This window comes from Vulpes lagopus, chromosome 7 (genome assembly GCF_018345385.1).
Source record: "Vulpes lagopus strain Blue_001 chromosome 7, ASM1834538v1, whole genome shotgun sequence".
Classification (NCBI taxonomy): Eukaryota; Metazoa; Chordata; class Mammalia; order Carnivora; family Canidae; genus Vulpes; species Vulpes lagopus.
In genome coordinates this window covers 102,421,507-102,436,537 of record NC_054830.1, presented here as the reverse complement: position 1 = coordinate 102,436,537, position 15,031 = coordinate 102,421,507, and the positions used below count along the sequence as shown (strand labels likewise).

Sequence of the window (15,031 nt, the reverse complement as noted above, 5' to 3'; positions counted from 1 at the left end):
TGCTTTTGTACTTTCATTGTTTAAGAGTTACTCCAAAGTTAATGAAATGGCTTGTGTTATGGACCCAGAGATTTTTTTTTAAATGGCCAAAATTGGGTACGTGAATATGAAATTATTGAACTTTCCATTTTAAATCATTTTCTAATTATGTTTCATTACGTTTCTTAAGTATTTCAACTATTCTGGAGACAGTTGAAGGTATTTAAGTCAAGATGAATACTTCAAGGGAAAACACATGCAATTCAAACCATGCATAATAGAACAAAACAATCTGTAGCAAACATATACACATTTGCATAATTGACTCCGAATTTTAAGGAAGACTTAATACTGATTTTTACTATTTATATACTATCTATATTTATATATTTACTATTTATATATATAAATACTTATATAAGTATATATATATTTATATATATGTAAAAAATATATATATATATAAAATACTCCAAATTTTAAGGAAGACTTAATACTAATTTTTACTATTTATATACTATATATTTATATATTTACTATTTATATATATAAACACTTATATAAGTATATATATTTATATATATAAATACTTATATATTTTTACTATTTATATACCATATATATTTATATATTTACTATTTATATATAAATACTTATATAAGTATATATATTTATATATATAAATACTTATATATTTTACTATTTATGTATAAATACTTATATAAATATTTATATATATAAATACTGATTTTTACTATTTATATACAATATATATTTATATATTTACTATTTATATATTTATACTATTATTCTTATCAAGCACAAAACAGGTATGTGATGGACTTCTGTGTTTGTCATGGAAAGTTTTATACATATACATGTCTGTACATAAATCTCAAGGCAAACAAAATCTCAATGTAGTACATAATACAGTATTCTTAGTTAATCCTTTAGACTATATTTATCATGGCTGTAATGTGTTTATGCAATTTATTAAACATGATATTTTGGAGACAACTAAGTACATTTTAATAATTTTATTTGAATACTAAGAATAAATTCTGAGTTTTTTTAAATGATTCTGTAGATTATTTATTTTTCAGGCTTTACTTAATATATGCTGGAAATAAATTCATATACATTAAAAGTTAAAGTCAAATTGTGATTTTGTTATGCTGCTGAATATTCATTTCAAAATTATAATTGATGGCCACATAACTGTGGTGTGTGACACAGAGTAGACAATACATAAATACATATCTAAATTTTATAAAATCCTACAAATTGCTTATAAGTAGCATTAAATTATTAAACAAACATCAGTCTCTTCATATTTATTTATGAATTTTACAATAAGTTAAAATATACACAGAGTAATTAAATTACTATTCTAATGAAAAGCTATCCAACAAACTATCTTAAATACAAGGTAATAAGAATATCCTTACAATTTAACAATAGAACAATATACTTAAAACCTGAAGAAGAATAAGTATAAAAGGTTAAACAACAAAGCTTTTAGAGAAACCATAGGAAAATATCTTAGCAACCATGGCAAAGGCAAATATTTGTTTCTTTTTTTAAATATTTGTTAAATAAGACACAAAAAGCCCTAATCAGACAAGAAATAAACCTAATTGAGAATTTCTATCCATCAAAAGATACCTCCAGGAGAATACTAAGAAAATCCAACAAATGTTTTAATATATAGCATAAATATCCAGTGGTGTTCCAGAAAATGTTTACCAACTAATTTTCCTGTTTTTTGTTTTTGTTTTTGTTTTCTCTGTTTGTTTGTTTTAGTGTGTATGTGGTGTAAAACCTTCTACTGAAGCAGATTTTCAAACTACCGCGCAGCTCTCAAAATTCCTGACACTTTAACAGTTGGCTGTTGTGAATCAGCCAGCTCCATCACAGAGGATTTAATACTCATTATATACATAAAATAAAAAAGGATACATAGTACAGTAGAAAAAGGGCAAGTCTTAAGACTTCAAAAAGGAGAATATTCATATGACAAATAATCATCACAAATATGATAATCATCCAAAAGTGTTTAATGTCATCAAACTTCAAGATATTCAAATTAAAATATTTCTATAAAATGGCTAAAAATAGAATGGCTAAAATAGAAGGATAAAAAATTCTAAATGTTAATGAGAATATGGACCAACTGAACTCTCACATCCTGCTTTCAAAAATCGATAGAACCACTTTGGCAAACTATCAATATCTACTAAAGCAGAACATATGCATAGCCCAAATATCTAACAAAATACATGCATGGATTTCCTAAAAGACATGTTCCAGATGTCCATATAACCACTATTTATACAAGTCAAAGTCTAGAACTACCTAAATGCTTATAAATGGGATAAAGGATCATAATTTGGTACATCTACACAGTTAAATACTACCCAAAGGTGAAAATGAGTGGTTTTTCATTGCATATAATCTTACAAATGTAATGCTGAGCAAAAGAGGCAAAGTAGTAATTCTATATAATTTCATTTATAGAATGTAAAACAGAAAGTAATTTATCCTTCTGGAAGTCAATATAGTGCTTATGTTCCATGGATATAGTTACCAGAAGAGCACTATGCAATGGGTAATTGGTACTATGGTACTATAATGTTATATATATATATTTTTTTTTAATTATTATTATTTTTTAATGTGAGAGCTGGTTATATGGGTGTGTTCATTCTGTTACAATTCACTGAGATTGTATACATAAAATTATGAGCAGGATATGAGTTGATAAATAATGATAAATGTAATTTTAAAAAATATTTTGACATACTTTAGAAGTTGAATCAACTTGTGAGAAAAGTTCATTTATGTATATTTGTAAAATATAAGTTAAAACTTAACAATGCTTATTGGGAATAAAATTATTGCTCTATGCATATTCAAATAATGTGTTTCATAAAAAATTTCTTCCATTATTAACAGAGTCTGGTTGGTAGAGCAATGGAATTTCCCCTTGTTTCTATGTGACACTTGTCTTTAACAATCGTAGATTGAGTGTCTCAAAAAATGTAATCAAGGCATACATCTTATAATGCCCAGAGGTGGTTCCTGCCTATAGTCACTTAAAATTTTTTTTCAAGATACATTTCAATACTGCTGTATCACCAAACCAACAAATTTACTTGATCATCTCTGTGTTTTTTAAGACATCATTTACTCAAAAATATAAAATGTATAACACAAATATCCACGTTATCTGCATTTTATATACCAGTTACAAGCTAAATCTTTATTATGCATACTATTAAAAAAGAGATAAACTAAAAATTATCTTACTAAAATAACACAAATTAAATTATGTTTATTTACATTCTGTACTAATCAATTATAAGTGGAATCCAGATTCACATTTTTAACAAATGTTATTGCATACATGAACCAAAGACATTAACAAATTAATAGGGCCATAAGATCACCTTAGAAGTCACTGATTACTTCTTATCATTTCTATTTCCATAGTTACATATTTTACCTTCACCTTTCTAAAGATCCAATATCGAGCTTTCATAGAGAAATCCAATTTTGATAAATCTTGACAGGTGATAAAATAAGTTTTCCTTTCAATAACTCATCGGCTCTATTCATTACCATCAAATGGACCTCACTACAAAAATTTTTAATCTATAAAATTGTCATTCATGTCCAAAGAACTTTTTTCAGTGGTATAAATCTTACCGTTCTGAACAATGCCTCCAAATTCACTTAGAAACTATCAAAGACTATTTCAAATAACTATATTATTATAATCCACCCAAGAACATAAACATTTGATAGAAAACATCACAGGGTTTCTTCAACATTTATTAAAAGTATGATAAAGTATCAAGAGAATTATGCAAATTACCTTTATATTTATTGGATATTATCAAGCAGGGATAATAAAGGGGGAAAAAAACTCTTAAATTTACTCTATTAATTATAATCTTACCTTAAGCTCACAGGTTAGGAATTCAGAGAAAAAGTTCACCACCCTGAGACCTAGAAAAGCATAAACAAAAATATTTTCCATCAGTACTGGCATCGCATTTTAATTCAAGCATCACAAAATGTTAAATAGTGATTCAATATTATGAAAAATCTTCATTGTATGAGTAATTATTATACACATAATTTGACAAACAATTTTGACTACAACATTCTTCTGAAATAACATTATCATTACTCAGCTCACATCAAACTATTGTGATTTAAGATTAATTACTCCAAGTTGAACTCTTTAAAGCAGCAATGACAAACAAGTAGAGAATTTTTATTGTCTCTTTTGTTTCTTGTGGAGCTCTGGGTGATGAGCACATTTGCAAGCAAAATTTATTTTGCATATATTACAGAAACTTCTAAGTTACAGTCATTTAACAGTTTCAAATATATGCACACCCATATGCACGTGTACATGCTACGCAAGTGGGTGTGCACACATGCATATGCAAACATGGTTATCATACTACAATCCTATATTTATCTTTGTCTTATATGTTTAAATCAATGGAGAATTTATAACTTTCCATCAATATAAATATTATCTATTGTGATTTTAAAGGCTGTATAATACTCCATAGTTTGTTATATACCTTAAATTAAGATATTTGATTTAATAATAATACTATATGATATTGGTTAATATTACCATTTTTAAATTGAGTCATTTAGTTAGCATCATATGCGATCATATTTAATAGTTAGCTTTGCAAGAGTTTTAATATTTTGATGCAGTAGTAACTTACTAATTAACATATATTTATTAAGCCCTTGAATTTGTTTACTTCTAGGTAGATTCTGCTCTATATGAACACAAGAATAAATTGGAGATTTAATCTTTCACATTAGTGAAGAAATTAGTGACCTTTATAAACCCTTTCAAAAACTGTGAATGACTGGTATATAGGCAGGTGCTCCACTGTGTAATGCATTATAATTTAAGTTAATAGAAAAGACAAACCAAAAAATAAAAAAAAAGAAAAGAAAGAAAGAAAGAAAAGAAAAGACAAACCTTAATAGATTGAATCTATATGTCAATGCCTTAATGAGTGGGGTTGTTTTTAAGGATATGTTTTTCTCAAAGGTCTATGTATCAAATTATTATGTTTTCTAATATAATTGAAAGAAATGTTATGTTAACATAGCTTATCTCTCAAAGAAATATTTAACTCTTAGGAGGATTTATCACATGTAAAAGTGATTCTGATACTAAAAGAACCACTTGAGGAGTGAAATAAAATGTTTCTAATATCCTTCTGGTGAAACGTTAGCGGAAAACAAAAAATCACGATCTCTGAGGTGTGAATGTTCACATTAAAATTTATTATTCTTATTCTGCCAATCGAAATTCGTGTGTGGAGTAAAATCTTTGACAATTAATGCTCAGATATTCTTGGTCAAAGTCACTGAGCTAACTTGACTGCTTTCTGAGTCTTTGATTCTCAATCCATTGTATTTCACTCCAGTTATCCGCCACTAGTCCAGGTCTCCTTGTTCCCAAGTTGATAGACACTGTTCCTTAGACTTTCACAGATTTCTCTCCTGTGCATTGTTTTTACAAATTCCAGTGCACATGGATTAACCTTGTGAACCTGCTACTTACTCTCTCTTGTGTTCTGCTTTTATTTTCCCTGCAGGAACAAGGATTGAGACATTGACTTCAAAAGATCTACTTCATGCTAATGCTCGCTAAAGAAGAAGCCCTCCTCAAGAATCTAGTGTGATCTAAGTACTTCTACTTGAACAAGTCAATCAAGAAATTATATATGTTCTGCGTCCTCCTCCTTTCTTATCAAGAGATGCATCAAAATAAATTTGGAGTAGGTGTTAAAGGGTTAAGCGTTAGAATCTACATTTGGCTGAAGCAAAGTATCATTCTAGAATGAACTCCTTAGATACATATATTAAAATTTTTCATTGTTATTATCATGTTATTATTAAAGACTTAAAGTCAAGCTTTAAGGTTTGACATTATAAAGCAGGAACAATAATTTCTTGTAGCACTATCAGATGATAGATTACTCCAGCAGACACTATGTTGCATATTTGCAATATTAAATTGACAATTTTACCTAAATAACAAAATTTTAACATAAAAAGTGCACAAAGAAATTTCTGTCCTCTAGTTATATCTAGAATGCTTATCTATATCTGAATGTGAATATTCAAATAATAACAGTAAATCCAAAGAACATTCTTGTTTGTATTTTGGGTATTGTTATAGTGATTAGAAAGTTAGACCCTCATACAGTAAGTCATGACCCGTGAATAAATTCAGGAATTCCAGAAATGATATTCAACACACTTGGCTGGTTGGTCTTCAAAGGGAAAGCCAAGCCAGAGAGGTGATTGTAGGCATATTAGAAAGCCAAAGCAGAAATATGGCTTACCTAACTTTAACCTACTTTAAAAAAAAAATAATTTACATGGCCTGACTCAGGCAAGAATACTGAGTATTGGGACATAATTAAAGGAGAGAAAATAAATTTTAACAGGATGTAGATAAGATAACTATTCTTAGGGGAGAGATTGGTAGTGAAGGATCAGTAATTAAACGGTCCTTGACATCGGTACTATGTTAGAATTTTATCATTGATGCATTTCAAGAAATTTTATTTCATAGATAAGATTCTAGTAAATATATTTGATCAGATATACTCCTTTCATTTGTACTACTCGTCTATGTGGGGATAGCCATTCAGAAAGAATTTTTGCTGAGCAAAGTAAGCATGCCTCAGCAAAATTGTAATTTTGGTAATTCTGAAATTCTAATATCCTACACCTTTTAGAAGTCTATAAGGCTGTCAAAGTACTGCAGAAGTCTTGAGAAGTTGTACTTGAATTAGTATTTCTATAAATTAACTAATGCTATTAATGAGTGCATTTATCAGATATGTGACTTGGCATTTGGAGAAATTCATGGAATCAGCATTTCAGATGTTAATTTTTCTGTGATACTAAAAGGAATTTGACTGTGGTATCTCTTTGTGGCTCACTTTTGCAAGGAATTTCAATATTTCAGAGGAAGTGGAAGGAATCATAATTTTGAAATGATTTGGTAACCTAAAGGTTGTGAAATCATTTTAAATAATTATAGAAAATGTTAAAAAATAGTAAATAAATTTAAACATAGTTTGATGCCTTTAGGAAAATCATAGTTAATCAGCAATGGATAATAAATAGCCAGTGCTAAGATTTCTATACTCTACATTGTTTGTTCTACATTGATTCTCACAAAAGTTCTTGTATTAGTGATTATTTTCCATTTTCAGAAAAGACATTGGAAGCTAACAGTTGATTGAATAAACTCCAAAATGTCTTACTGCTAGTAATTTGTAGAGTCAAAATTCAACCCAAGCTTAATTACATTCAGAATTCCAATTAATTTATGTATCAGGGTAGGATAATATTAATAGATAACATTTATTGAACACATACCATATGTCAGGTACTGGGCCAGGTATTTTGTATTATTAACTCATTTGATTCTTACAACTGTATCTTTTTTTTTAAATTAATTTTTATTGGTGTTCAATTTACCAACATACAGAAAAACACCCAGTGCTCATCCCGTCAAGTGTCCACCTCAGTGCCCGTCACCCATTCCCCTCCAACACCCGCCCTCCTCCCCTTCCACCACCCCTAGTTCATTTCCCCGAGTTAGGAGTCTTTATGTTCTGTCTCCCTTCCTGATATTTCCCAACATTTCTTTTCCCTTCCTTTATATTCCCTTTCACTATTATTCATATTCCCCAAATGAATGAGAACATACACTGTTTGTCCTTCTCCGATTGACTTATTTCACTCAGCATAATACCCTCCAATTCCATCCATGTTGAAGCAAATGGTGGGTATTTGTCGTTTCTAATTGCTGAGTAATATTCCATTATATACATAAACCACATCTTCTTTATCCATTCATCTTTCGATGGACAACTGTATCTTTTGAGATGAACTGAGTTGTTCTTTACAATACGTTCTTTTATTTATTTTTTAAACACAGAGATCCTGGCTTCAGAGGCTGTGCCATGTATGAAACATACATTATAGTCTCTACATGATATTTAATCATTATGAGTATTCTTGCAATTGGCATTACAATGCACATATTTACATTTTGGGGGGCATCATGTACATGTAATTACACATTCATTATGTATCTACTATCATCTTGGTTGGTTGGTCCTAGGTAAAAATAATGATAGCATTTATTGAATATATAGTGTGTCAGGAAGTATGTTGTTTTTTTTAAAGATTTTATTTATTCATGAGAGAGAGAGAGAGGCAGAGACATAGGCAGAGTGAAAAACAGGCTCCCCTGGGGGATCTTGATGTGGGACTGGATCCCAGGACCCCAGGATCACTCCCTGAGCCCAAGGCAGATGCTCAACAGCTGAGATACCCAGGCATCGCAGGAAGTATGTTAAGTGCTGTAAATTCATCTCATTTTATCCCTATAGTAGTCCTAACAGGTATTATGGTCACCCTTGTCACATAGATAAGAAAATTAGCTAGAAAGTTAATAAATGTACCCAAGATCACAAAATAAAAGGCACAGCTGAGTTTCAGACACAAACTCTCTCACCCTATTAGTTTGAAACAGCATAAAGATGCTGATTTTTCTAATGGGAAGGAAGTCTGAAAGAAGTTAGAGGCTCCCATTGTAGTTTATTTAAAAAGAAACTTATAACTTCAACTTCTTAAAGCAGGGCTTTGACTACACCCTAATTTCTAAAAAACAAATATAGAAGAATAGCAAATAAGTTAAAATCCTTCCAGTCTTACAATGTCAATGTATTAGGATTAATTTTAGATAGTGACAGCCCCTCAGTGTCTAGCTCATTAAATGTTAAACTGAAACTATATTTATCAGACATGCCAATTTCTAGAATTTTCTGACAATAAATTTGAGAATACATAAGATTTTTCAAAATATGTAGATTTCATGTAATATATGCACAATTTAGTATAGTTATCAGAAACACTTAGAAAATCAGCTAGCCTTCTATTCATTTAGAAAAATGCAGATAATGTGTTAAAAAAAAACAAACAACTTTGAACTCTCTCTACTTTCAAGACTACCAAGCTTATCATCCCAGAAGCACATTCTTATAATTATAGGCAAAATGTTTGGGGAAAAAATAGGTTGTTTCAGTGAAATCTGTCCTATATTAAACTCTCAATAAATAAATAATGAAAACCTAAATACACCAATAAATAAATGATTGATGGATAGGACCAAAGGAAGAAAGCTGTCTTGCAGTAGGTGCTACATTTTACTTTAGCTCAGTACCCATACTTCCTCAATGTCTTTTTCAATACCTAGGTCATTTTTTTTCCCAAAGCAGATTTTAAACCCTAGGAAAGTGGGAGTGACCCGTAGTGATGGATTTTAGGACTATCAATACATCTCATGATTAGGATCTATGCAAATCTGTTGTGTAACTATAACTATGTATAACATATATAACTGCAATATTGGTTTAGCAGTGCATGCATTTTTCCAACAGATATTTACTGAGAACAATGTGTCAGCCACTACTATAGCAGAACGTGAGGTTACAGTAATGAACAATACAAATAAGGCCTATTCTCATAGATGTTACAGCCTGGTTACTGATACTGTATTTAACGATGTCATATTTTGTTGCCACTATCAAAACCCACTAGATATTCTGCCATAAGTCTAAATTTTTTGTAAGGATTGCTCTCTAGATACTTCATGTTCCAGCATAATAAGCTTTATTAGGTTCAAGAGGGTTTAACATTATGGCAGACCGTTCTAGTTATTCCCCATCCATATAATGTTTTTAATAAGAGAACCTCTGATTTTAGCTAGGCTCATGGCATTTGGAACAAGACTACGATCCTTAGACTTGGTGTCCTAAGACGGGTTCTGGCAAACATGCATGTGGAAGTGGAGTGAGTGACTTCTAGAAAGTGTCACTGAATGTAGAAAGTATGTGGAGAGTATCCTCGTCCCTTTCTCCCATTCATTTCTCACGGAAATGCAGAATACACGCCTAGGGCTCCAGCAGTCACTTTGTATCAGGACAGACTGCCCTCACTTCCTTGCTCTGTTAAACCCCCAAGCAGAGTACTAAAATAGGAGGAGACTGGATCTTGATCAACAGTGAGTGTTATCTCAGGCTTGGAAGGGTTAGCTTTTGAGTATGGGCAAGAAAGAAATTCTATAGAGACAGAAAATAGATTAGAGGGTTTTAGGGACTGAGGAGTGAGGAGGATGGGAATGACTGCTAATTGGGTACAGAACTGCTTTTTGGATAATAAACACATTCTAAAATCAGTTAGTGTTAGTACAATACAAAATATAATAAATCCACTAAAGTGTACACTTTAAAAATAATACAAAGAATGAATTTTATGGTATGTGAATTATATCTTAATAAAGCTTCTATTAAAAACACATGTGCCTCATATCACTCTATTAGTTTAATTTGATCTTAAATAACTTGGATACATTTTAATGTGTTAGAAAATTGGGTAGCATATTCTTTCAGAACTCAAATTTGTTTGAATTTATTAACTTCCTACTATGTATTAACATGTCTGTAGCAATTAAGGGAAATAAAAATAACACAACAAAAAACAGTCTGTCTTCCATAATCTACAGTCTACTGAAGAAAGAGGCTATTTGTGAATTAACTAACACCAATACCAAATATTAATCATCCAGGGCTTTTGAGAGGATTTTATTATATATGGGAAGCCATTTGAAAACGACTAAGTAAAAAAATTCATGAATAGAAAACCAAAAAGTTGCTAATAAACATTATAGGCTGAAATTTGTGTTTTAGCCTGTTGGTAGTGATACCTTTAAATAACTTGGTAACTAAATGAATATCTGTTTTGAAATTGTGCTTACAAAAAACCAAAATGTTAAAAAACACTAAAGTTTTACCCTAGTGAAAAAAGTATAAAAAGTAATTATTACAAATATTTTTGGTGTCAAATAGTTAAAGAAGCAACATTATACAATCCATTTTGGTGGTGTGGATTTAAATCTTTTAATCTAAAATGTGTATATGCTTATGTGTGATAGTCTGACTCAGAAAACACTATTCTGAAAAATGTCTCTCTCTAGTATTCAAAAGATTGAAACTTTATTAAACATGTTTCCTTTCGGGGCGCTTGGCTGACTCAGTCAGAAGAGCATGTGACTCTTGATCTCAGGAATGGGAGTTAGGGCCCCATGTAGGGCAGAGAGATTACTTATATAAATAAAACTCTAAAAAAAAATGTTTCCTATTTTGTGGAGATGATTGGCAACAATTACCTCAAACTATAAATGAGAACATAACAGATCTTCAAACTTTTCACAAATGGCACCATTATAATTTTCCGAAGTTAACATTCAACCACACTAATTTACGAAGCTTCAAAAAATAACAGTCACCGTAAAAGTTGTCATGCATTCACTGTATTGCACACCTGAAACTAATATAACAGTGTATATTAATTATACTGGAATTCAAAATATAATTAAATTCAAAAAAAGGAAAAACTATTGCCATGCTATAGATACCTTTACATTTGAGGAGAAATGTAAATTAATTGTAACACTGAGCAAAATACAATGATTTTTAAGTTACTGGAGATGATTATACTGGAAAATCTGTAAGAATGTGTAAAAGTTCACTGGACTGACTTAACCTTTATGTGAATTAATTGGTTACTATAGCAACATTAATTTTCATCTCACTTCAACTATTGCAGAAGCTCAAATAAGCTTTGGAGCTTCATTCAGTTTTATATTCACTGGATATATACTCAAGTTGGAATGCTGAATCATATGGTTATTCCATTTTCATTTTTTTAGAAAGTTTCATATTATTTTTCATAGTGACTGTATCAATTTTCATTCCCACCTACAGCACACAAGTATTCCCTTTCCTCCACATCTTTGCCAACTCATATCATCTCTAGTCTTACTAATATAGCCATTCTAACAGATATGAGGTGATATTTCGGCATAGCTTGGTTTTCATTTGTGATGTTGAGCATCTTTTCATGTACCTATTGGCCATTTATAGATCTTTGGAAAAAAATGTCTATTCAGTTCCTCTGCTTATTTTTAAATTATATTTTAAAGTTATGGTTATTGAGTTATGTGAATTCTTTATATATATGGAGATCAAATAAATGGCTTGCAAATACTTTTGCAAATACTTACTTTATCAAATAAATGGTTTGCAAATACTTTTCCCATTATGTAGGTTGCCTTTTCATTTTGCTAATGACTTCCTTTGCTGTGCAGAAGCTTTTTAGTTTGATATAGTCCCATTTGTTTATTTTTTGCCTTTGCGGCTTTTGCTTTCAGTGTCATTAACCAAAAAACACTTGCCAAGACCAAGGTCAAAGAGCTTTGCAGTGAGTAAAAGGGAAAGCTTCAGGTTTGCTCTGAATGGAGGTTATTAGCGTAGAAAAACTGGAGTGGGCTAATTACAAGAAGAATATCCTATGTAATTGGTTTGGGAAGCATTTTGGCTTTCTTCAGTTTGTTAGGACTTGGAAGTGTGAAGTGAAGGGTGGGGATTCAAAATTAAGGAAATTGACTGTCATTCTCCTGAAAATGTCCCAAATTTCCTGGACTTTCCTGACCATGCTGACACAATTGCTGTAGAAGTTGTGATTTGTCTTCTTAGGCTTGTTGGTCAGGATTCTATTATTATATGTGGTCTGGCTGTTGTCCATTTGTTTATTAGTTTCACATATCTTATTCTTCATTTCCCCCCTTTAATTACAGAAGCATCTCTCAACTCAGCCACTAGTTACATTTTATGCTGCATTATATAGCGTTGAGGGCAGATTGTCTAACCCTCTCATTATCAAAGAAGAATATAATATTTGAGAAGTATATAGGTTCAATTAATATTTTATACAATAAAAATATATATAATGGCATAGTGGGAATTATTCTGTGGTTATGAATATGTAGTAAAATTACAATTTTATGGGTTGAGTTTTGTGTACCATAGCATGTTATTTTAATGTTGAAAATATTTCATTAAACATTCTTATTCTTCTAGTTGCCAATAGCCTGTGTGAAACATATAGAAACTATATTAAAGATAGTCCAACATTATTTCCTTCAATTCTATGAGGCAAAACACCCGTCTTTCAACTACTTAATACCTGGTTTCTTTCTTTATTCTTTTTTTAAATAGAAAAACACACGGACATTTGCATATTTAGCTATCACTTCTACTAGATAGGTTGAACATTGATAAATGAAAGGGATTAGTGAGATACCATGTAAGTTTATAACCTTGTTTACACATATAGGTGTCCTTATATATGTGCAACAAAAATGGAAGGAAAATATTTACTTAAAATATTAAATTTTAGTTGTATGGCATCTGGCAAGTTATTTAACTTACTGAAGCTGTAATAATAATAATGATTATAATTGACAATAATAATGATCACAAATACATAAGAATTATAGATGTCTTAGAATTTTTCATACACTGGTCAATTTAATTAATCCTCTTAGAAACCCTAAGTAGTAGGGCACTTCTATTATATCTATTCTATATATAAATTAACTGAGGAACACAGCAGCTAAATAACTTGCCCAAGGGCATAGATCTAGTTAGGTGTGGACTCTGCTAATGATACATTTTTGTATGCTATCAGAATGCATATGAGGTAATTTAGTTGAAGTGCCCACTATGGTGAATGATTCTTGGTAGCTGCCCAATAAACATCAGTTTACTTCTTCCAATTTAGTAGGAGTTACTATAGTACCTCTCAAACTTGAGAGCTCATCAGAATGGTTTGATTATCCAGTTATCTGGGCCATGCCCCCAGAACTTCTGATTCATTAGGTGAGGAGTGGAGTCCCCAGATTTGTATTTCTGACAAGTTCTTAATGGCTGTTGATGTTGCGCCCCACTTTAAGAATCAGTGCTTATTAAATAAAGGGAATTGCACTAATGTAATCCTGGCCTCTCAAGGCTCACAATCTCATTAAGACCTTGTTTTGAGACTTTAAGATTAACACAGAATAAAAATAGAATACATATAGATTGATTAGTAAAGCAAAAGCATAACCATGTTAGTTATTTACATTTTTTAATAATAAAATCTGGTTAAGATTTATAAAATAAAACCCAAATGGAAATAAAGCTCAGTTGGCTAAATACATTATGCCAATCACCTACTGTGGGGTATTTGCAATGTTTTTATTTGCTAAAATGCATTTACAAATTAAAATCATACAGCAAATACTGTTCTATTAAGCATTTATATTATGTATATATAAGTATTATACACATAATATGTATTATATTATATATGTATAGGTTATTCAAGGTACAGTATATCATGATAATTTGAATATATTCTATTAGAATGTGCTTTGCATAAGGAAGGGCAAGGATCTTTGTTCCCTCATTTAACATATCCCAAATTCTCAGAGCAGAACCTAACGTGTCAAAGCTGCTGCTAAATATCTGCACATAAATCACTAATTCTTTTGGTTAAGAAGAATTATAGAATCAAAAGATATGAATGGTTTTACAACTCTGGATTGGTATTACCAAAATGACCTCCAGAAAGAATGTACCACCTTCTACTCCCACCACCCCTGTATGCTTCTGCCTATTTCCATTGCTTATAAATACTACTTCATATATCTGCCAATAGTAACAATTACTGCTACATGTGTTTACCATATGTTGTTTTTCAAATTTTAACATCTCTAAAATCAAGATGCATTCCCAATGGGATAATTTAGCTTTTTTTCCCCTTTGTAGAGCTCTATAAAAATAATAATTTGTCTTACAGCTCATGGCATTCTAGATTCAAAAAAGAAAACTCCAGTGACACATAAATCTTAGTACTGTATTTGTGAATACTAGTCATAATTACTTCAAAAGCTATCTAACACTGTTAAACATTTTGAAATATCACTGAAAACACTGTGTGCTGGATGTTGTCATAGAGCTCTGATTAACTACCTAAGAAATATTCTATTTTTCCGTGGGCTTCCTGATGAATCAGAAACAGATGACCTGTC

General features: G+C 30.6%; 1 long non-coding RNA gene across 1 annotated transcript in view; it reads right to left on the bottom strand.

Moving 5' to 3' along the window:
• LOC121494299 overlaps positions 1–15,031 on the bottom strand; it is a 923,457-nt gene that overhangs the window by 188,540 nt on the left and 719,886 nt on the right. The window contains exon 6 of the long non-coding RNA XR_005988785.1: positions 3,941–3,990. This is a non-coding gene — a long non-coding RNA (uncharacterized LOC121494299). The remainder of the gene's footprint in view (positions 1–3,940; positions 3,991–15,031) is intronic.